Genomic DNA, 23,969 nt, shown 5'->3' with positions numbered 1-23,969 from the left:
TGACATTGTTCAAGGACCCAAGATGCATCAACTGACAAAGTTTGATGATCATAGGCCTTAAAGTGTCCAAAATATGCCTTCAAATCAATTTGAAAACAAATCCTCGCAAAATTTAAAAAGTAGGTCACCGTGACCTACTTTTGAGTTAACATGATGTAAAGTCGTAAGATGCATCAACTTACAAGATTTGATGATTCTAGTCCTTATAGTAAGAAAAATATACACGTTTTTATTAATTGTAAATTTAGGTCAACTTTGAAGTGACCTTGAGACCACGCCCTTTGCCCCAGGGTCATGCCTTGAACAATTTTTAATCTTCAACATATCCTGATCCTTGTATGTAAGTTTGGTGAAAATCTGCCTGGTGGTTCTGGAGAAGAAGATTTTTTAGCAACCAGTACTTTTGGTTTTGTTTTCCTGATTATCTCCCCTTGTTTTAGGGTCCCAACCCTTATTTTAGTACAAATGGTAGCCCTTGGGCCAAGGATACCCTGTGATAAATTTGGTACTGATTGGCCAAGGGGTTCTTGAGTTATGGCCCATATTCTAAAAAGTTAACGCACACCGCACACCGCACAAATGGCCATAGCATTAGCTCTTTGAGCCTTTGGCTCAGAAGAGCTAAAAATGTACATATAAATACATCTTACACATTCAACCTAATGTTTAAAGTTACAACATCTTCATTTTTCCCCTAACAGATTTTATTTGCTTGATTGTTCTCATGACTGTCCTTTAGTCAAAACTGGTCAACAAAATAAATCTATCCTTTTGCATTCTCCCTATGCTCACCACTTTAGGACCCTATTGAATACTGTGTGATATCTAAATGCGAGAATCTTCCACAAAATTAACTTGAAGAGGTTGTGCTTCCAGTTTAACCTTTGTTTTGTTTTGTATTAGGTTTAATAGATGTATGTCCTACAATTTTTATTATATTATACCCTCCTCAATGGATTTGGAGGGGATATAGTAAGGCAATCGTTTAATTTCTTGGAATTTGTGAGTTGAAGCACTGTACAAAAACAGAGGTGAAGCATAACTTTGCATTAGGATTCATTTCAAATGCTGTCTTAATTCATAGCTATGCTCTTTGTGAGGGGATGCTCCACTTTGCGGTGCCCTTGTTAAAATAAGAATCTATGAGCCTGAAATGTCAAATGGAACTCGTCTAAAAGATCATTTACAACAATATAAGAAACTAAAGAAAAAATATGCATATTCCCTACAATTGATTTTGCTAGGATGAAGTTTAAACCCATCAAGTTTGAGGCATTATATAAAAATTGCATTCCTTCTTGGTCTCATACAGAATCATACAGATGCTTGTTGGACAAGTCATTCACTGTTGTGCGATAATTAACTCATCCATTGCTTACAGTGAAACACCCAAACAAGACTACAGCAATACTGGATGCAATCTTTACCCCAGAGTTATCGTTCCACTTATATGTATGTTGTAGCGAAGCGAATAACAACTCTGGGTAGAAATTGTACTGGATGGTGAAACAAAATTAATCTTGATATCATAATCTCATTATCATTTACAGGTAGCATTTAGTTATTCTTGAATGCATCATTTTATCCTAGTAATGTATTTCAGTTTAATAAAACGGTAAAAATGAAGCTGGTCATACTTGAATAATATTCTTATCAGATTTAATTGATGTTCAATTTCAAAACAAGCCTCTCTGCTTCATAATTTACAAAGGTCTACACATTAATAATTTGCAGGCAGGTTTAATTTATAGAAAAAGAAATATGAAAGTTAAAATATTCTCATATGAAAGTGCAGTGGTGTCAACTTTATTTGTAAGAAGTTCAATTTAAAAAAAAATGATCCAAAAAGTTTGAAACTTATCACATATGTTTGGATTTGTCTTTGATGGTATTTTAAGAGCACCAAGAATATCCTGAGAAATTAATACAATTTATGTTAAGAAACTAACTTGAACTCTCTGGATTCTTCACACAGAAATTAATTTCTTGACTGAGATTTCTGTTAATTATACTGAATTTGATTTTTCATGATCCTCAGAAAAATAATTCAGATGCTCACGTAAGACAAGCCAATACTTGTAATGCTCTAGAAGGAACAGAAACATGCTGTAGGCATCTCGACCCCAATTCCTCCTCTTCCTTCTCCGTACAAAGTTACAGATAAACATGAGCGATTCAAAAAATACAGGAATTATCAATGGAAAAGAATTCTTCTGAGTAAGAGGATGCACTAGCATAGCCCCCCTGCCAAGATCTATATCAGCTAACAACAGGTGCCACGCAATAAACAAAATGGCAACATTTAACACATTTAAGTGCAAACCCATCATTTCTTTTTTGACTTAGCCTCTTTTTACTTTTTGTTTGAAAGACGTTTTTAAAAGAACACTTTGTGTTTGTGATCTAATATTAGTTCCTCTCAAACACTGCTAATTTATCATTATCATACCTTTGCCTTTTGCAACTGTTCTAAGGCAAGTCTTTTAGTCTCGGCTTGCAGTGCACTCCGTTCCTCATTTTCGGAAGCATCTGGGGTTGTTTGACTAATGGAGTCTGCAGATTCCTAGAAAAAAAAAGAGAAAATTTCCTGAGTTACTTACTGGAAAAAAGGACAGCAACACAAACCACTACAAAATATCTTAAATTCTCATCAACACTGATCAAAAGCATGGTTATAATGCATTGATAAAATCACAAACAGTGCATTCAGACACACAGTACTTGTCAAGATCAATGCATACTTGATGCCCTTCCAATTGCACATGCATAATCAAAATCAATTGTCCTCACTATGCACTTACCAAGGAAATGGAGGAAGAACTAAGTAAGAGATTGTACTGTTCCTGTGACTGGCTTCCCACAGCCACCATGATCTCAAAATACTGTCTTGTTAGACCCTCACCCACCGATCTTATAAACCCAATAACCACTTCATTTGCACAAACTTCGTTTTCTGTTTCCAATCATATTATTTTTTTTTTGATATATGACCTAGGCCAGGCTTCGACTTCCTAGATGACACACTTTCCGGGAAGCGAGTTAATCTGAAACCTTAGTTCGAATCAATATCCATGCATACTCGATAACTAAGGTCCCGGAGTAAGACTCGCTAGGATAGAGATATCACCAGGTCTCTAATGATCTCACGAAGAACTTACTAATAAACTCTACAATTCCTGAACCATTAAATAATTTTTGGCCACAAAGTTCTTTGTCTTTTGTCAAAAAGAAAAAAATGTGTACGGCACAAATGATGTCCTATCGTCCCGTTCCCCAACTGAATTTTTTGTAAAACACATTAAAAAAAGATATCTGTCACATGACCGTGCATCAATATGGCTTCTGATAGAAAAACACAACAAATGTCTGTACTGAAACAAGGGAAGCTTTTGCAGCAATACCGCATGCACTACTGCATTATGGCCTAAAAAATCAATATGTCTGTGACTGCCCTACTCTCTTACTGATCAATACCGACTAAAAGGAGCAATTACTCATTACCTATGTTACTGACAAAGAGATTCACCCTAATTTACTTGGAAGGATAAACAATCATATCAAAAGAAACCCGACAGATTTAGGAAGAATATCCTAAGCACATATAGGGGCTCGCTATGAGGCAATACAGAATAGACTACAAGGTTTGATTTCAGTTTGATTAACTCCTATGAATATTTTATAAATCTGCTCCTTGTGTAATAGCTTGGAATCAATAATTCACAAATGTGTGTCACTGCTACAACCATACAAAACAAAACACTTGCGAAACGATAATTCCAAATTTCCCTATACTTCATGAATTATACCATGTCGTAATACTAAAAAATTCAAAACTGCCATTGTTTTTTCCCACTGAAGGGGACGGAAATTTCTACTTAATGGTAATGGCCATTTGAATTCAAATTCAGACAAAAACGTGAAGAAAAAAATGCATGCAATATTCTGAAGATAGAAAAAAATAATACATTCATAAATAATTTTCAGCCTGATCTTGATGGATGGAGTGCATCCCATCTTAATGACGTGCCAATCAATTCCGAGAGGCTTCTGCATTTCATTCAAAAGAGTGCAAATTCCTCTTTGCTGTCTGCAGTCTATACATTCTGCAGGATAGGCTTGTCAGCCAGGAGCCTGCGAGAGAGGCAACAATTTTTTTTTCATGCTTCTGAATGAGATGATGATGAGATATAGGGAGACATAAACAATCTCTCAAACAAAGCAGACTGCCTGTCGGTCGCATCTTAATCCAGCCTTTACTGGAAACTCATAAACAATCCTCCATTCAGCGGAAAAACAAAAAGATCCCATCACAAAAATAATCCACAGTGTACAATTCCTTGTGCTCATCATGTCAACAACATTTCAACAATATTATCTTTGCCATAAATAGCAGTAAGTTGTTATTGTAATCAATACTAAATTCTGTTTCTGAAAGAAAAACATTTTTATTGCTGTTGGGAAAATGTGTTAATCAGTCTGGTTACCATACATGCATATTGTTGAAATACAACATGAGATTTATTATTGTGACCACTACGTCAGACATTTTTTTTAGCATAATTAACATAGGGTCAGAGTGTCTTGACCAACATACTAAATCCTCGGAAAATTTTAGTTCTTAGATTACCTTAGAATAAACAATTTAAGTCACTTTCTAAGGTGGATTTTTGTCAAATATGACACATTTCAAGCAGTGCACTAATCTCAGGGCATTCTCAAGTACTACAGTGTACTAGTTAGTAAATGCACAAAAGTTAAACACATTACGTAGCTAGTTACATATAAACGAACACTGCAAAGTCTCAGAAATGTAATATTTTAAGCATTAAATTATTACATTCATGACTTATTTAACATTAATACAATATTGTAAATTGCTACTGTTTAATTAAACACTGTCAAAACCTGATCTCTTCTTTGACATTGACTTTTGACCCTTCTACCATAAATTTCTATTTTCCCTGACAACTAATGGTAGCTTGGCAGCAAGTACAAGACTAAAATTTAACCTCTGTCTCTCACACAGCTACACAAGTTGACATCATACTTTCTCCAGGATAGTTTGAAAAGAAGCCATATTCATGTCATAAGTACTTCATCATAATAATAATAATGATTCTGCATCTGGAAAATTTCTGTTAAAGCCATTCCCAAGATATAAGAATGTCCTCCTGACATGTTTATATCTCTCATATGTTCTCATTTATACAAATGTTCCTAAATATTAGGGGAAAAATTACACCATGCATAATTTGCAAAAAACAATTAATCTATTCAGACTACTCTGTTTAGCTTTTAGCAATTTCCAGTAAAATATTACCATCAAGGAATCTACATCACTATTGTGTTTCCTGATTCGACCCATCAGAAGAAGTTCTTCATTGGATACCAGCTTCCTAATATTGCCTGATCATTCTTCAACCAGCTTAGGGTATCCACAAACATTCATCATGTGTAGATATATCAGTTCAAACCCTTCACCACTCTCCTCACTAGCATTCCATCAAAACCAGTATAAAATCCCAATTGCCTCTTATTGACGGGCAGGACATGCCTACCACTGCCTAAAGCCTAACTATAATCATCTATTTAACTTGCATTCATCATTAATCCAAACAAGGATATTTCAAAACTCTATAAAAACAAGCTTATAATGAACGGGAATAATGGATGCTCCAAAATGGCTTCTGAATCTAGGCTTAAATGCAGATTTCAATACAATATGGAGGCCTCTGTTCAGCAGCAATGGAAAAATCAATAAATACTATATTTCATGGACAAAAATTCTACAATTGTACCTCCAAGTATGGAGAGTTCCAATAAACTTGGAATGTCTGTAAAACAAAGGAGAGTACCTCACATTGGAGTAGAAAGCCTACAATCCTAGTGTAAACAAAACAGTCATAAAACATGAAAGTGAATAAGCTGAGTATAAAGGGTTTAAAACCTCAAAGCATGACCATGCAGAAAAGAACAAGTGCTTAAAGGCCTAAGTTGTATTGTAAAACTTCGATTCATCATTTAGAACAGCTAAATATGGCTGTGTCCTGATCATATATACATGACTACAAAAATAAAATAATTAATGTCACATAACAAAAACAACTTTCATTAAAAAGAATCAGTTTTATGGGGTCCCTATTATACTGATACTGAAATAACATCAACTTTTGAAATGCATTACCATTACCTATCTATAGGAATTCTCTCTCAATCAAATTGATCTTACTTACTGTTATCAATGTCTTTTTTTATTTATTATAGTTTGCAGCTAACTGTAAAGTTTCACGTTACGTCATGACCTTTTTCGTCAGATGCATCCAGCATAAACAATTCACATGATTGGTCAACTCAAATTATCAACATTGACACGGAAATAGTCTGTTGCACAAGCAAACCAATCAGGGATAAGAAGAAAGTTCCAGTAGTAAAGCTTGTGGTTAGGAGGCATGTACAATTTACTTTGAGCACAACTGTCAACTAGATCATGACGTAATGCGAAACTTTACAGTTAGCTGCAAACTATAACATTTACTTTTGGGAAGGGGGGTGGGGGGTGGTTAAGTCATCTTCAAGAATTATTGAGAAGCTGTTGGTATGAGATAAACATTAAAAATTTATGCATCTATCAGATCTGCCTTTAAAAGATCTTATAAATTGCACAAAATTTTTCCAGAACTATTCCAAAACTTGATACAAATGCTAAATGCTTATACCTGGTATACATGTATTAGGGATATATTTTTATACCAGGTATAAACATTAAGCATTTGTACAGTGCATGCATTAGTCATCTTTATGTTTTTAACTTCCCCCACATATATAATACAATATATATAGATTATAGATTTGTAACATTTGACCACCTGTGATGCCATTGAAAAATTTATATTTATCTTCCCACCTAGGAAAAAAAGGGTGTATAGTTACTGAGTGTGAGAGCAGGGCATCATTTGACATTTTTATCAATAAATTTCATTAAATGTTTAAGGCACATATTCCTACTAGTAAATTTTTGTAAACTTCATTTTTTTTTCTGTGTGAACATCACTCCATAGTTGAAACAAAACCCCCAAATTTCTGCACCTTAAACAGCATGGTGTAATGTCATATGTATATGAGAGATTAAACAGTGCAAAATACCCATGAACATTCAAAACAGAGTTATGTAATTTGGACGAGACTCTAATGATGTTACCATTGTTGTTTATAATGCAGAAAAAAGTTTATTTGTGTTATTTATCCTTAAATTCATCTCCAAACAATGAAATCAACTTGTTATAAAAAGGTATAAAAATTGCACTAATGAACAGTTTAATTTGATTGGCAGTTGACAAGAAATCGAAAATTTCAAATAATTTACTACACCAAACTGAGATATTTTTTCCCCAATTTAAATGACAATCAACAATTTACTATCAACTTCAAGTATAAAAGGAATTCAATACTGAATAGTTAAAAAAAAAATTGGCAAATTCAAACAATTAAACGGAAGGGAAATGAGCAGAGACAGCAACCAATAACTTCTACATGCAGCCAAGTATAGAAAACATCAATATACTTTTTAATCTTTCACGTCAAGTAACATGTAATTTGTACCTTGACCATTTCTCAGAGTTGTCTTTCTTTAATTGCAAATAGGAAATTATTACCAAAACCCATCAATGTTTTACATTTGCAGAAAAAAATTTCCCTTCTCTCTCAAAAGTGCACAAGTATATAAAGTACACCGCAAAGAAATTTATAATTTAAAAAATTAGAAAGCAAGTCAGTGAAAAGTCAATTCATGCAGCATATCCCACACAAGTCATATCATATTATATTCCACCGTATTAAGTAATATATGATTTATTAAAGAAATATATATATGTATAAATATAAATGTATCAATATCATGCATGGTGTGTGTACAAGCACAGACTTACAAAGCTTCTCTCGGTTTTGGTGAAGGTATTTTTCTTTGGCCTGTGTTTGTCTTGCGCCATTTGTCTACTCTTATATCCTCAGTTCATCCACACGAAGAAAACTTCAATCAAAATACAGATATTTCAGAAAACAACTCCATACACACACAAACATTACACCATAAAAGGGGTGGATTTATTTTTCACAGAGCTTACAATTAAAGCAAATTCCTTTTTTATGTGCTATACTCCAATAAAGTTTTAATCCACACCTGTTTTATAAAGCCTTCCAGATATATAAACGTTTACATTCCTCTGATATATAATATTTTTTTTATTTTCACTCTGAATGAATCGGCATAAACAACATCATCATCCGATTTTAAGCTGGGAAACACTTGTCCTATATATATATTTTTCTTTTTCACCACTTTACAGGATTTCACCAGCTCAGTATTTTGGCTGGATGTGAAGATAATATTATCACTGCCGATACCACGGTGGCACCCATCCAGATACACACAGTATTTTGTAAGGCACCAATCCTTTGCCTGAGAATGCAGAGGCAGCGTGTTACAGGGATCATCCTAAAAATTGTTTTATCTACCACTGGGGGTCATCTCAAAGGTAACCTAGCTCCCTTGAGCCTGCGTTAATGAATACACCATGACACTAAACATATGTTATTCATATTAACATTTATCCATCAATATTTTATGCTGGAAAACTTAATATGGAGATTGGGGCTTCATTCTTGACATTTTTTATCTATCAAACGCAAACCATCACGTTTATAATATTGATTTCTATATCAAGTTTTGAAAGTTTGCATGATTGTATACATTTTGTACAATACATATTAAAAGTACGCATATATATATATATTTACTTTCTACATTGTCCTATTTTTTTTCAAAAATAAGACAAGTATTTGTTTTTTTTTTAAATTGCACATTACAACATCATGGATCAAAATCACTTAAATCAGGGCTTATCTATATATTTTTATCTTATTAATAATTATTGTTTCATTATTACATAATATATTATATGTATATACATTGTTGAAGCAAATCTTGAAATCATTTTTTTTTTTTTTTAATACAAAATATACATTTAAAAGTATAAAACAGATCACCAACACTAAGTGAGAATGCAGCAGTAAATTTATTTTGTTGACCGGTTTCGACCTGTGACGGTCGTCATCAGAACAAGTAAGCATGTAAATTTATCTACTGAAGTAAAAAATGCGGATGACGTTGCTCTATATACAAAAAATGCGGATGACGTTGCTATATACAAAACAAGAGGCCCACGGGCCTTATAGGTCACCTGAGCATTCTGCAACAACTTTCCAGTTATTGAATTTGATTCATGTTTTAAGCCAGATGCTATATGGCATTCACAATTTTGAAAGAGGCACCATTGATCATCATAACAATACACTTAGCAGTTGCTTAGCTTGGTTTATTGATTTAAATATGCCCAATAATAAGTTCATAGGATCTTCATGAACGTTTCATGAACATTTCATGAATAAAATTCATGAAAAATTCAAGGTAATTCATGAATTATTCATGATCACCTCGCAGGGGTACTGAATACCCATACGCAAGGTAGGGGAAAAAAAATGCATTCCAACTAATCAGTAATATTCAGCAATAATCAGTAATGCCCCTAACACTGTGAAATAAACCCCTGACCCTAGGTCCACACATTGCACAAATTTTAAAAAGGCACCGTTAAAATTGCCTATCAAAAAATAAATAAATGTTTTACAAATACAAAGGAGCAGATTTCAAACAATTAATTCATTTTCAGTATATAAGTAGAGCCCCACATCCACCCCTGACCCTGGGGCCTTGAAATTCAAAATTTTGCAAGATTAGGGCCCTTGCTCATCATAACTATTTAGGTAGTTCATCTGCTTCATACCCAGAGACAGAGAAGAAAATTTTCAAAGATTTAATGTATATTCACTATATAATCAATATCGCCCCCCCCCCCACCCCCACACACCATAACCCCTGACCCTGGGACCATAAAATTCACATTTTGGTAGAGGCACTCTTGCTCATCATAACTATGTACTTAGTTAGTTTATTTAATACCTAGGAGCAGAGAAGAAGATTTCAAAGAATTTATGTATTTTTACTATATAATCAATAGAGCCCCACCCTAACACCAGAACCCCTGACCCTGGGACCATAAAATTCACAATTTTGGTAAAAGCACTCTTGCTCATCTTAACTATGCACTTCGTTAGTTTATTTAATACCTAGGAGCAGAGAAGAAGATTTTCAAAGAATTCATGTATTTTTACAATATAATCTATAGAGCCCCCCACCCCCCCAACACCAGAAGCCTTGACCCAGGGACCATAAAATTATTCACAATTTTGGTAGAGGCACTCTTGCTCATCATAACTATGCACTTAGTTAGTTTATTTAATACCTAGGAGCATAGAAGGAGATTTTCAAAGAATTTGTGTATTTTCACTATATAATCAATAGAGCCCCCCCCCCCCCCCAACACCAGAACTCTTGGCCCTGGGGCCATAAAATTCACAATTTTGGTAGAGGCACTCATGCTCATCATAACTATGCATTTAGTTAGTTTATTTAATACCTAGGAGCATAGAAGAAGATTTTCAAAGAATTTGTGTATTTTCACTATATAATCAATAGAGCCCCCCCCCCTCCCCCCAACACCAGAACTCTTGGCCCTGGGGCCATAAAATTCACAATTTTGGTAGAGGCACTCATGCTCATCATAACTATGCACTTAGTTAATTTATTTATATCTAGGAGCAGAGAAGAAGATTTTCAAAGAATTCATGTATTTTTACTATATAATCTATAGAGCCCCCCCCCCCTACCAGAACCCTTGACCCTGGGGCCATAAAATTCACAATTTTGATAGAGGCACTCATGCTCATCATAACTATGCACTTAGTTAATTTATTTAATATCTAGGAGCAGAGAAGAAGATTTTCAAAGAATTCATGTATTTTTACTATATAATCTATAAAGCCCCCCCCCTACCAAAACCCCTGACCCTGGGGCCATAAAATTCACAATTTTGATAAAGGCACTCTTGCTCATCATAACTATGCACTTAGTTAGTTTATTTAATACCCAGGGGCAGAGAAGAAGATTTTCAAAGAAATCATGTATTTTCAATGTATATAATCAAGAGAGCCCCGCCCTAACACCAGAACCCCTGACCCTGGGACCATAAAATTCACAATTTTGGTAGAAGCACTCTTGCTCATCATAACTAACTACTTAGTTGGTTTATTTAATACCCAGGAGCAGAGAAGAAGATTTTCAAAGAAATAATGCATTATCACTACCTACTTATTTAGCCCTGCCCTAGCACTAGAACCCCTGACCCCAGGGCCATGAATTTCACAATTTTGGTAGAGGACTCAATGCTGATTACAATCATGCAAACAGTTTGACTGCTTGATGTCCAGGAGTAAAGAAGAAGATTTTCAAAGATTGCATTAATTTTAGTGGTTTTGGCCCCACCCCTCAGGCCCCAGGGGGGCAGGGATCATGAAATTCACAATTTTTGTTCCCTTTCACCCATAGATGCTTTGTGCCAAATTTGGTTGAAATTGGTTCAGTGGTTGCAGAGAAGAAGCTGAAAATGTTCGAAAGTTTACGAACGACGTACGACGTACGACGTACGACGTACGACGAACGACGACGGACGAAAACAGATAGCAATAGGTCACCTGAGTTTACTCAGGTGACCTAATAAAATGCGGAGTGTTTCGTACATATGCGGACTTACTTAACAGTGGTACTTTATACAAGATATAATCAATTTACATTTCCTCTAAAGTTTTTCTGACTTAAGATTTAGTCAGTAGATAACATTATTGTTTTATAATTAATAAAATCGTCCATAAATTGTGTGGATTGTTATTCTTCTGTTACATCATCAAGCTGTTTCGGTAGACTGTGACGTCACAATGGAAAAAAATACGGAGGTTTTGTACATGTATATAGAGTACGTAAAATTATACAAGTGGACATTAGATTACATTTCCTATAAATGTTGGGATAACATAAAATGTAGTTAGGTTTCATAAATTTCTACTTCTGAATAGTCCTATTTTATGGAGGACAATAATTGTTCATAAAATTACATTAAAATAATTAACATGTATAAATATAAACAAAGATAATTTCTATAGAATGTTCAAAAGTTCATTGTAGTTTTATGAGGAAATTCGTTCAGACGAAACGTGAAGGTATGTAGATCCTCGCTACAATTCGTCCATTACATAAGAGGGGGGTGTAGATAACAATTACTGGGATTTTTTATTGACCTTGAATGCTTTTGTTGATTCCTTATCGGCTTCCTTCTTCTTCATAAAGTTCGGGATTGCACTTAATAGATTGTTTATATGTTCCATTTCGTTAGTATTTTCTTTGTTTTTAAGCTGGGATTTTAAATCAAGTATTTGTGTATTAATCGTATTAATTCTCGTATTCCAATATTCATAAAGTAAATGGATGAGGCTGCGGCTAAAATTAAGGTGTGCTTCCTCCCAGTTTAGGAGAAATAAAGCATTACTGTCTGGAATTTGTGGAACAATTTTGGCTCTTAGTGTTTTAGGTATTAGGTCCTGTTGTTGGCATTTATTCAGGTATGCGGCATGACCTTCAGTTCTTTGGAGTTTGATATGAAGTTTTCGGAGTGTCCTAAAAATGGCAACATTTTCTTCTGATATTTTCGGTTTCTCGGAAGATCCCACTGGATCGGGAGTTGCAATAGAGGTTTCTTTCCTTGCTGTTTCTTGTTGAGATTTGTTAATTGTTTCTGAATATTCTATATCTGTATCGGATTGTGAAGAATTGCGGAATCTTTTTTTGGGGTTACTGATGTCTACCTTGAGAGATTCATTCACTTTCTGGTTATATGATTCTTTTAACTTTGGAATGGAGTTGGTGGCCATAATGTATAGCGCAGTTCGGAATGGTGGATACCTTATGGTATGCAGGGGTCCCAGTAACAATGTAGAATACAAAACAAAGAAAAGCTGGAGACCAACACCTTGAGGTTAAAATTGCAGAAGATTCTCACGTGTGGATACCGAAAGGTATTCAATAGGGTCTGTAACTAAAGTTATAAACTTAAAAGTATAAAACAGATCACCAACACTAAGTGAGAATGCAGCAGTAAATTTATTTTGTTGACCGGTTTCGACCTGTGACGGTCGTCATCAGAACAAGTAAGCATGTAAATTTATCTACTGACGTTGCTCTATATACAAAAAATGCGGATGACGTTGCTATATACAAAATAAAATGCGGAGTGTTTCGTACATATGCGGACTTACTTAACAGTGGTACTTTATACAAGATATAATCAATTTACATTTCCTCTAAAGTTTTTCTGACTTAAGATTTAGTCAGTAGATAACATTATTGTTTTATAATTAATAAAATCGTCCATAAATTGTGTGGATTGTTATTCTTCTGTTACATCATCAAGCTGTTTCGGTAGACTGTGACGTCACAATGGAAAAAAATACGGAGGTTTTGTACATGTATATAGAGTACGTAAAATTATACAAGTGGACATTAGATTACATTTCCTATAAATGTTGGGATAACATAAAATGTAGTTAGGTTTCATAAATTTCTACTTCTGAATAGTCCTATTTTATGGAGGACAATAATTGTTCATAAATTACATTAAAATAATTAACATGTATAAATATAAACAAAGATAATTTCTATAGAATGTTCAAAAGTTCATTGTAGTTTTATGAGGAAATTCGTTCAGACGAAACGTGAAGGTATGTAGATCCTCGCTACAATTCGTCCATTACATAAGAGGGGGGTGTAGATAACAATTACTGGGATTTTTTATTGACCTTGAATGCTTTTGTTGATTCCTTATCGGCTTCCTTCTTCTTCATAAAGTTCGGGATTGCACTTAATAGATTGTTTATATGTTCCATTTCGTTAGTATTTTCTTTGTTTTTAAGCTGGGATTTTAAATCAAGTATTTGTGTATTAATCGTATTAATTCTCGTATTCCAATATTCATAAAGTAAATGGATGAGGCTGCGGCTAAAATTAAGGTGTGCTTCCTCCCAGTTTAGGAGAAATAAAGCATTACTGTCTGGAATTTGTGGAACAATTTTGGCTCTTAGTGTTTTAGGTATTAGGTCCTGTTGTTGGCATTTATTCAGGTATGCGGCATGACCTTCAGTTCTTTGGAGTTTGATATGAAGTTTTCGGAGTGTCCTAAAAATGGCAACATTTTCTTCTGATATTTTCGGTTTCTCGGAAGATCCCACTGGATCGGGTGTTGCAATAGAGGTTTCTTTCCTTGCTGTTTCTTGTTGAGATTTGTTAATTGTTTCTGAATATTCTATATCCGTATCGGATTGTGAAGAATTGCGGAATCTTTTTTTGGGGTTACTGATGTCTACCTTGAGAGATTCATTCACTTTCTGGTTATATGATTCTTTTAACTTTGGAATGGAGTTGGTGGCCATAATGTATACCTTTCGGTATCCACACATGAGAATCTTCCGCAATTTTAACCTCAAGGTGTTGGTCTCCAGCTTTTCTTTGTTTTGTATTCTACATTGTTACTGGGACCCCTGCATACCATAAGGTATCCACCATTCCGAACTGCGCTATACATTATGGCCACCAACTCCATTCCAAAGTTAAAAGAATCATATAACCAGAAAGTGAATGAATCTCTCAAGGTAGACATCAGTAACCCCAAAAAAAGATTCCGCAATTCTTCACAATCCGATACGGATATAGAATATTCAGAAACAATTAACAAATCTCAACAAGAAACAGCAAGGAAAGAAACCTCTATTGCAACACCCGATCCAGTGGGATCTTCCGAGAAACCGAAAATATCAGAAGAAAATGTTGCCATTTTTAGGACACTCCGAAAACTTCATATCAAACTCCAAAGAACTGAAGGTCATGCCGCATACCTGAATAAATGCCAACAACAGGACCTAATACCTAAAACACTAAGAGCCAAAATTGTTCCACAAATTCCAGACAGTAATGCTTTATTTCTCCTAAACTGGGAGGAAGCACACCTTAATTTTAGCCGCAGCCTCATCCATTTACTTTATGAATATTGGAATACGAGAATCAATACGATTAATACACAAATACTTGATTTAAAATCCCAGCTTAAAAACAAAGAAAATACTAACGAAATGGAACATATAAACAATCTATTAAGTGCAATCCCGAACTTTATGAAGAAGAAGGAAGCCGATAAGGAATCAACAAAAGCATTCAAGGTCAATAAAAAATCCCAGTAATTGTTATCTACACCCCCCTCTTATGTAATGGACGAATTGTAGCGAGGATCTACATACCTTCACGTTTCGTCTGAACGAATTTCCTCATAAAACTACAATGAACTTTTGAACATTCTATAGAAATTATCTTTGTTTATATTTATACATGTTAATTATTTTAATGTAATTTTATGAACAATTATTGTCCTCCATAAAATAGGACTATTCAGAAGTAGAAATTTATGAAACCTAACTACATTTTATGTTATCCCAACATTTATAGGAAATGTAATCTAATGTCCACTTGTATAATTTTACGTACTCTATATACATGTACAAAACCTCTGTATTTTTTTCCATTGTGACGTCACAGTCTACCGAAACAGCTTGATGATGTAACAGAAGAATAACAATCCACACAATTTATGGACGATTTTATTAATTATAAAACAATAATGTTATCTACTGACTAAATCTTAAGTCAGAAAAACTTTAGAGGAAATGTAAATTGATTATATCTTGTATAAAGTACCACTGTTAAGTAAGTCCGCATATGTACGAAACACTCCGCATTTTATTTTGTATATAGCAACGTCATCCGCATTTTTTGTATATAGAGCAACGTCATCCGCATTTTTTACTTCAGTAGATAAATTTACATGCTTACTTGTTCTGATGACGACCGTCACAGGTCGAAACCGGTCAACAAAATAAATTTACTGCTGCATTCTCACTTAGTGTTGGTGATCTGTTTTTATACTTTTAAGTTTATAACTTTAGTTACAGACCCTACTGAATACCTTTCGGTATCCACACGTGAGAATCTTCCGCAATTTTAACCTCAAGGTGTTGGTCTCCAGCTTTTCTTTGTTTTGTAAAATATACATTTGTAAACTTGACCTTTTGACCTCAAAATTAACTAGGGTCAAGATTAGAAACAGTCAGAACTGCAACATAAATTTACAATCCTCAAAGAGAACTAAACTTATTTAGAAACCATTTAAGGCTATAGACAAATTTGAGACCTTGACCTTTTAACCTCAAAATGAAAAGGTTTCTTTCTTCATTGGGGCACAAGGAGAAATACATGTAATATAGAATTCCATTGCAAAAGATTCAGTCCTTTTGGATATTATTAAAAATGGTTTTAAGTAAACCATTTCCCTACACATATAAATTTGTAACCTTGACCTAAAACCTAAATTAAGACAATTTAGCATTTATAATGGAAAAAGTTTGTGCTTATGTGTTTAATGCCTCACAACTTTTTCTCTCAAACCTTTTCTTCCTTTTTACTATGCAAATACATTGAAATAAGTCCAATACACCATAACGAGAAACAAATGATCATAGGAGCTTCTACCTCAAAAGCTTGCTTAATTTTTTCACTTGCAACCAGTTAATTCCATCTAATGAAGTCACCCAGGACCTTTGTAGACTCCAACTTGTAAATATTGTATAGCAATTAGTCATACAAGTAATTGACTCTTATTGTTAGCTAAAATGCACAGGAGAATATAAATGCTTATTCTGGTCCCAGAAAAGTCAATACTAACCTGAAGTTAGCTAGTTAAGAATGCACCTTATACATACACATACTTCATGACAAGACTTCTTGTATTTATGTATTGACCACAACATGGGCTGATTATTATATACATGCAGAAAACCCTTGATCTAAAAGACAAGAGTTATCAGATATTCAATACATGTTATTTACAAGTCTAAAAAATTTTCTCATTCTGAAAGTAGCATTAATCTCCAATTCTATATTATTTTTTTAAAGTTTCAATCAAATATGAAGATAATTAACAGTAATAAAAGTCGGAGGAAGAGCAAACTTTGACCTCTAAAAATAGAGGTGGGATCAGGTGCCATGGATGAGTAAGTATCCCCTGTCAGCAGGTCACACCCAACATGATCTGCTATGTATTCCTTGTCATGACTGGGCAGACCAAAAAATATGCAGACAATTCAATGTGGAATAAATGGCTTAACACTCTGTGTGCAAAATATCTGTTGACAGATTTGTATGTTTGTGTGCTTTTCGTTTAACATCGCTTCAAGATTTTTCAATCATATTTAGAGGCCAGCACTTCCAGATTAAGGGCTGCAAATTTAGACTTGCACTCAGCATTTACGGCCTCTAAGCAGTGAGGGATCTTTTTTAAGCATCTTCTGTCACAGGATCTCAATCTATTGTGTCATCTAAAGGACCGATTTCTGTGTCACAGATTGAATTCGAACCATAGACATCATGATCAGCTCTTTACTTCCAGATCTCTGAACAACTGTTCTAACCACTGTGCCACATGGGCGACAATTATATATGTAAAAGAATCCATAGGATTCATTCATTATGTAAAATCATGATATTATTGTAACATTTGGGGGAAAAAATCATGACATATTGCGATAAGAATGTTATGGTGAAACCCATCCCTATTGGGATACATCAAATTAGTTCTATCTATACAGTCATATTGCTTCTCATTTAAAAACCATTTAAAACCTTATTTTTACTGGATCCCTTTCAAATTGTTAACTTACTTTTTGGCATGAGCTTCTGTGCAAAATGCATTGAAGTTTAATAAAACAGTCAAAACTGACTTCTGCAAAAATACCAATTCCATTTTTTATCAATAATGATCAAAAACCCATTTCTTAGAAAAGTATATAATATTATTCAAAGTTTCGTGCTTTACTTTGCAGTTAACTGTTTGGTGAGGTGGTTTCATGATGACCTTCCACACAGCTGGTCATCATTAACGGGCCCCATGTATTTTACACTTATCTTCTCCCCGTTAATTGCTGTATGTAATGAGAACAACAGTGCCTGATTATGACTGATGGTACACATTATTTTCATGTGCAGTATCAATTATGCATGACTTGGGAGAGCTGTTGTAACAATGATTTTATCAATTAGATTCATCTGTTGCCTCTGTATCATTGGCAGATCCCAACTCTGACTCACATGGGGCAATGTCTGCATGTAAAGGCCTGGGTTTTTCAAAAACGTGTAGGCTATGCACATGCCTACTATTCAAAAAGGAAAGTTTTAGAAATCCAATCGTGCAAAAACGCAATTGTCAGAAAGATCTAACACGGTTTTTGGTCCATGTTTTTTGACAAAACAATGAAGATATTAGCCATGTTTACAGAGTCTGGCATTTTGTTTCTGGTTGCCAAGATTTTAATTACAAGTCATTTTTGTCATATCTATGCATTAACCAATATATACCAGTAATCATAAGGATGAACTGAATTAATGATTGACCTCATATGAAAATGTTCTAATTGTTTTGGCATGAAAATTGAAACTTATAATACCAATTTATATTTTTCATAGAAGAATATTTTTCATATTCTTCCTCACCCTAACTATATATTGTTAGTTTGGTTAACCCAGGAGCAGAGAAGATTTTCAAAGACCGGGGTAATACATTTTCATTGTGTAATTTATATAGCCCCGCCCTCACACCAGAACCCCTGACCCTGCAGGCCATGAAATTCACAACTTCAAAAGAGACCCCCCCCTCTGCTCATCATAACTATGTATGTAGTTAGTTTGTTTAATACACAGGTGCAGAGAAGAGGATTTTTAAAGAATTATGCATTTTCATTACACAATTTATATAGCTTTACCCTATCACTAGAACAGAAGAACCCCTGACCCTGGGGCCACGAAATTTACAATTTTGGAAGAGACACCCTTCCTTATCATAACTATACAATGAATTTGTTTGTAAATACCCAGAAGCAAAGAGGAAGATCTTCAAAGAAATAATGCATTTATACTATATAATCTTTATAGCCCCCCCCCCCCCCCCAAGCACTAAAACCCCTGAACTGGGGCCATGAATTTCATTATTTTGGTAGAGGACTCAGTTTATATTAAAGTCATGCCAACAATTTGACTGATTGATGTCCAATTTTAACTAGTTTTGGCCCCATCCCTCAGGTCCTAAAGGGGGGTGGGGGTGGGGTACTATGAAATTCAAAATTTTTGTTCTGCTTTACCCATAGATGTTTTATGCCAAAGTTGGTTATAATTGATTGAGTGGTTGCAGAGAAGAAGCTGAAAATATTTAAATGTTAACAAACAACGTACGATGATGGACAAAAACAGATATGGTAGCAATAGGTCACCTGAGTTTTCTTATAGGTGACCTAAAATTACAAGGGTGTTAATTTTATTGGGGCCAGTTAAGCCTAGTTTAACTCCATCAGTATTTTTTCTAAATATATATATATATTTTTTTGTGCTGTACATGCGATATTACCACTTGACCAGTGTATCCCAGAGTTTTTGAAATCCACCGATTCAATCGGCAGAGTGGTAAATTGGTAAAATAGACAATGTTTATGAATGGAGGAAATAGACTTTGTATATGACGTCATATTTTTGTCATTCCAAAGGGGTTTTGGTATTTCAGACTTAGTTGGAAAAAGTCAAGAAGTTAGGAATCTTGATCCCGATGCATGTGGAGTCCATTTGAAAACACTTATTTCAATATCGTCATAAACAAATGCAAATACAACATTTGAGATATGCAGAGTTGTAAAAGTAAACTGTGCTCGCACTAATGGTTTCACCGTCGGACATATTAGTTCATAAAGGCAAAGTCTGTTACAGGAAACTCCTTCAAGTAAACGCTGAATCTGACTATTACAACATGATCCCTAAAAGTTCCTGAGCCATAAAACACTCAGTTAGCCAACTGCGCTGACACAACGTGATCAGGCAATGTCAATATTAACTTATATCTGTTTTCATTTAACATGGGGAAAAAGCAATCAAAGTACTGAGACACTCACTCACTGAAAGACGGGGTCAAAATAATCTTCACATTAGATTTGCACAAAATTAATTTTTTTTATCAATATACTAAACACAAAACTTCGCGTTTTTCATTTACTGTGAAGTAGTTTTGAAAATATTTAAGCATTTTTTAAAAAAAATATCTACCGGACACGGTGCCAGCCTGCTTCTAGAAACTATCGGATTCATAAGTTATTTACCGGAGATCGACAGCTGGCCCGTGTCTTTCGGCTTTGCCAACTCCGAATGTTGCTTTGAAAAGAACTGAAGAATTTTTTTTAATTAGCTGTTAAGAGTAAACATAGCAGATACAGGGAAAGCAACCACCATATTAAAATACTGTAGAAGTACTTTTTTCTGTGCTGTATAAATTTACGTTATGTATGCAGTCACAAACTTTCCGTGGAAATTTGTTCCATCAAACTTAATACACATATAAGGCATATAATGAGGTCTTCAGAAATCTGCGTAATTTTCTACAGCGGATTGAAATAAAAGATTCCATTGAATTATGACAGTACATCCCAGTAACCAAGTAGCCATATCAGTATTCAATACTCAGCTGTTCGATCGAGTACCTGGTTAACCGGGTACTTGTAGCTGCAATAATGTAGCCCTCTCCAATTTTTTTTTTAATCTGATGTTTTCTGGAGAGGGCTACAATTCCATAACATCTTCGTAAGGCCATAATAAATATATTCCTAGATTCTCATCCCCGCCTGCCCCGATTTTTTTCACGCCCGCCTCAATTTTTTTAATTTCTGTTTTTCTTTTGTCTTAATTCTGATCGGGATCGGTATTCAACAACCATTCAACTTTCGTTTTAAATCCCGTGAATGTCGGCATGATTTTGACGGCTGAAAAGATGGTAATTGCTATAATACATGTTAAACTAGGGTCATTGGTTCTGAAAGATTGGTGATGATGTGTAGTAAGAGATAAAAGGACCTCTATCATGACTTTTATTAGGGTATTATAGATAAATCTGCACCAAATGAACAGGTGAATAAAAATTCTGCAAAATGGAAAAATATATAAAATAAAAGCTGCTCACGCCTCGATTTTTAAAAAAATTTGGATGAGAATCTAGGAATTGTTTTTATTATGGCCTAATGGTGCAAATGTTTTTTAAATACGGGCCACTTCGGGCAAAATAAATTGTTTTCACATTCAACTTACTTCTAAAAAGACGAAATTTTTATTCATTGTCAACAACATAGCTTGTTAAATGTGAAAAACAGAAAAATCTGCGTGTTTACCTGTCGCTCTACTCAGCAGCCATGACAGTTCACGCGTTTGAAATTAAGAATAACTCAATAAATAAAGTGTCGGTGTTTACAAATAATTCTTTGACTCCAAAAAATTTATTTCAAGGGATCAAATTGACCTTTGAGTAAACATCTGGAAATAAATTAAGAACGTAGTCCAACTCTGTACTGTTTGAAATCTAATAAAATTAAAGAGGTAATAATGTTGTAAAATAATAAGTAAATAACTTCAAAATCATAATGTATTTCCAAAAAAGAACTGTAACATAGGTACAAGTAATCAAAGATTAGGTACTGTAGGATCCTAAATATATGCAAGGAATTAATTATCGCATAATTTCGCGATAAGCACCACATGCAAAATAAAATTACCCGCCTTTATTCTTATTGTGCTGAAATCTTTGTAAAATCTCATGATCAATCAACCATTAGCGAATTATTATTCTCACGATTTGACGTTAAATAGCCCATTTGCGATAATAATTACTCGTGAAAAATAAGGAATCTAAAGAAGCTCATCTCATTGAAGTTTCACACTAAACGAATAACTGTTTATTAGTATATAAGTATACAATGCTTACCTGTTTGACTATTCTTGATGTATCAGAAGAGGCCCTTGTCCCATCAGACAACTTAGATTTACTTCTTCTTTTGGAAATAACTTTCTGTAAATAATCAAAATGCATAGTGTTCATCTGATCTTATTTTAATAACTGAATGACTATCCTAGAAGAAACCAGCACAGACATTCAACAATTTTTACGATGTTGTTTGAAATTCTTTAATACACAAGGTTGTTACAGGTTTGGATTTCACTAAACAATAATATATTCAATTGTCAGTCTGTTTAAAATCAGAAGCCTGTTCAACATAGCGAACATCCGCGAGCGCTTGTAAGAATTCCTTTCACCTCCAATAGAAATGTTCACAAGCGCTCGCTCTGTTGAACAGGCCTAGGTTATATTCTGTGAATCAACATCAAACTGTGTTGTTGTTTTAACGTTGCCACTAGAAGAGTTACCTCCCGCAATAAACATAATTTACATATTTTCTGTGATTTTTCCTTTCAACTCATCAATATGCCTTGAGCATTATATCTTCTGTGTACTATCAAATATTGAGAGCAACATTCTTCTGTGTATTTGTGGTTCATAACAGAACAAGCACAAATCTAAATATTAACCATAATGCACAATGGCCCAAATGGGGTACGATTCTTGGAATAATAGCCCCACATATCTGGCACGATTATCACAGTGAACAAATCAAATTTACTGAAATTAATTTATTGCTCTAAAGTTTGCAAATGCGTAACAGCAATAAACATTTCTTCATACTTATCAAATCTATCTTCCTAGATTTACACTATGGATACAGCAATGGATGCAACCTTTAAATTTGACATTTTGTTTGGAGTATAAACGAGCACATTTTAAGAACAATTCGTCGAAGTAGAGTTTCTTTCCTTTACCTTTCTTACTGTGTTTGACATTTTACCTGTGAAAGCATGCTGTTTAATACAGAAAGAGGCAATGGGTATCTTCATGCCATTGCCTTAAGCCTCCGTCCCAAAAACCAGCCATTGGATTCACTCCTGGTTAAGAAATAAATGTTGGAATAAAATTTTAAAGTTACTGTTTACAAGTCTGCAATCACTGGTTGCTTTTTTCCATCGAAAAACGACGCACAATACGAAAATACACAAATATCAGCTTCGGTCGAGACGGTATCCGCAAATGGAACCGAACGGAATTGTGGGTCAGTTACGTCATATCAACATTGACGGTGGTTTGCGAAATTTAGAATTCCATGACGATTTATAGCATGAATTCTATTTTATTTTATCGAGAAATAAATATAAATGAAATATTTTAGGGGTTGTGGTATCAAATTTAATATATAACGTCAATTATTTGGAAAATTAGATGGATTGAGCTATGAATAGTACACTGAATTTGATTGGACAGTCTTCCAATTTCCGCAGCTCAGCAAAAGGGAAAGGGGGGGGGGGGTTAAAGATTTATCAATTAGAAATAGAGTAACACTATCGATGACAGGGTACTATTTTGTAAATTATTCATTTATTTCTGAAAAATTTAAGGAGAATAAAATTCATTTGGAAAAAACACTTGCATGGAAAAAAAAATTGCATTGAAAAAAGTGCAGCATTTACACATATTTCACATGGAAACAAGAAATTTCATTTGGTAGACAACACGTAACTGTTAATCTTTTTAAAAATAATTTTTCGGGGATTAATTTCATTTATAACTTGTCTTTCAACTATATAAAAATTATAAATTTTCACTTCATCAATCTTTGAAGCCGTGTAAGATTAAGGGTTAAGAACTGCTATAATCAGTTTTAGGTGCGCACTAAGTTATATTGGTATAATGCAATGATAGGTTAGAATCTTGTAAAAAAAAAAAAAGTGAATGGTCATATTCGTAAGGATAAAAGAAAAAAAAATTAATTTAACAAATATAAAATTGGGTCATTGATACTTTTTTTCCAGCGGAATTCATTCAGTGAAGGTTAGAGGATACTGAGATGTTTCAAAGAAGTAAATGAGTAGATGAAGATATAATATTGCATGTAATCAAATACACATATACGAAGCCTTTCAAATAACTTATAGTGAATAAATTATCAAGGAGCACTGA

At 34.1% G+C, this 23,969-nt stretch overlaps 1 long non-coding RNA gene across 1 annotated transcript; it reads right to left on the bottom strand.

Moving 5' to 3' along the window:
- Positions 1-2,426: 2,426 nt before the first annotated feature.
- LOC134249928 (uncharacterized) lies at positions 2,427-23,069 on the bottom strand. Its single transcript, XR_009988398.1, has 4 exons — positions 22,804-23,069; positions 21,888-21,971; positions 7,926-8,026; positions 2,427-2,563 (listed from the first exon to the last, which is right to left on the bottom strand). It is a non-coding gene; the product is annotated as an uncharacterized LOC134249928 (long non-coding RNA).
- Positions 23,070-23,969: the final 900 nt, after the last annotated feature.

Source organism: Saccostrea cucullata, unplaced genomic scaffold (assembly GCF_032062105.1).
Source record: "Saccostrea cucullata isolate Sc308-1 unplaced genomic scaffold, CSIRO_AGI_Scuc_v1 ctg2430, whole genome shotgun sequence".
NCBI lineage: Eukaryota > Metazoa > Mollusca > Bivalvia > Ostreida > Ostreidae > Saccostrea > Saccostrea cuccullata.
The sequence above is the reverse complement of the archived record's forward strand: the minus strand, read 5'-3'. Positions and strand labels throughout refer to the sequence as shown.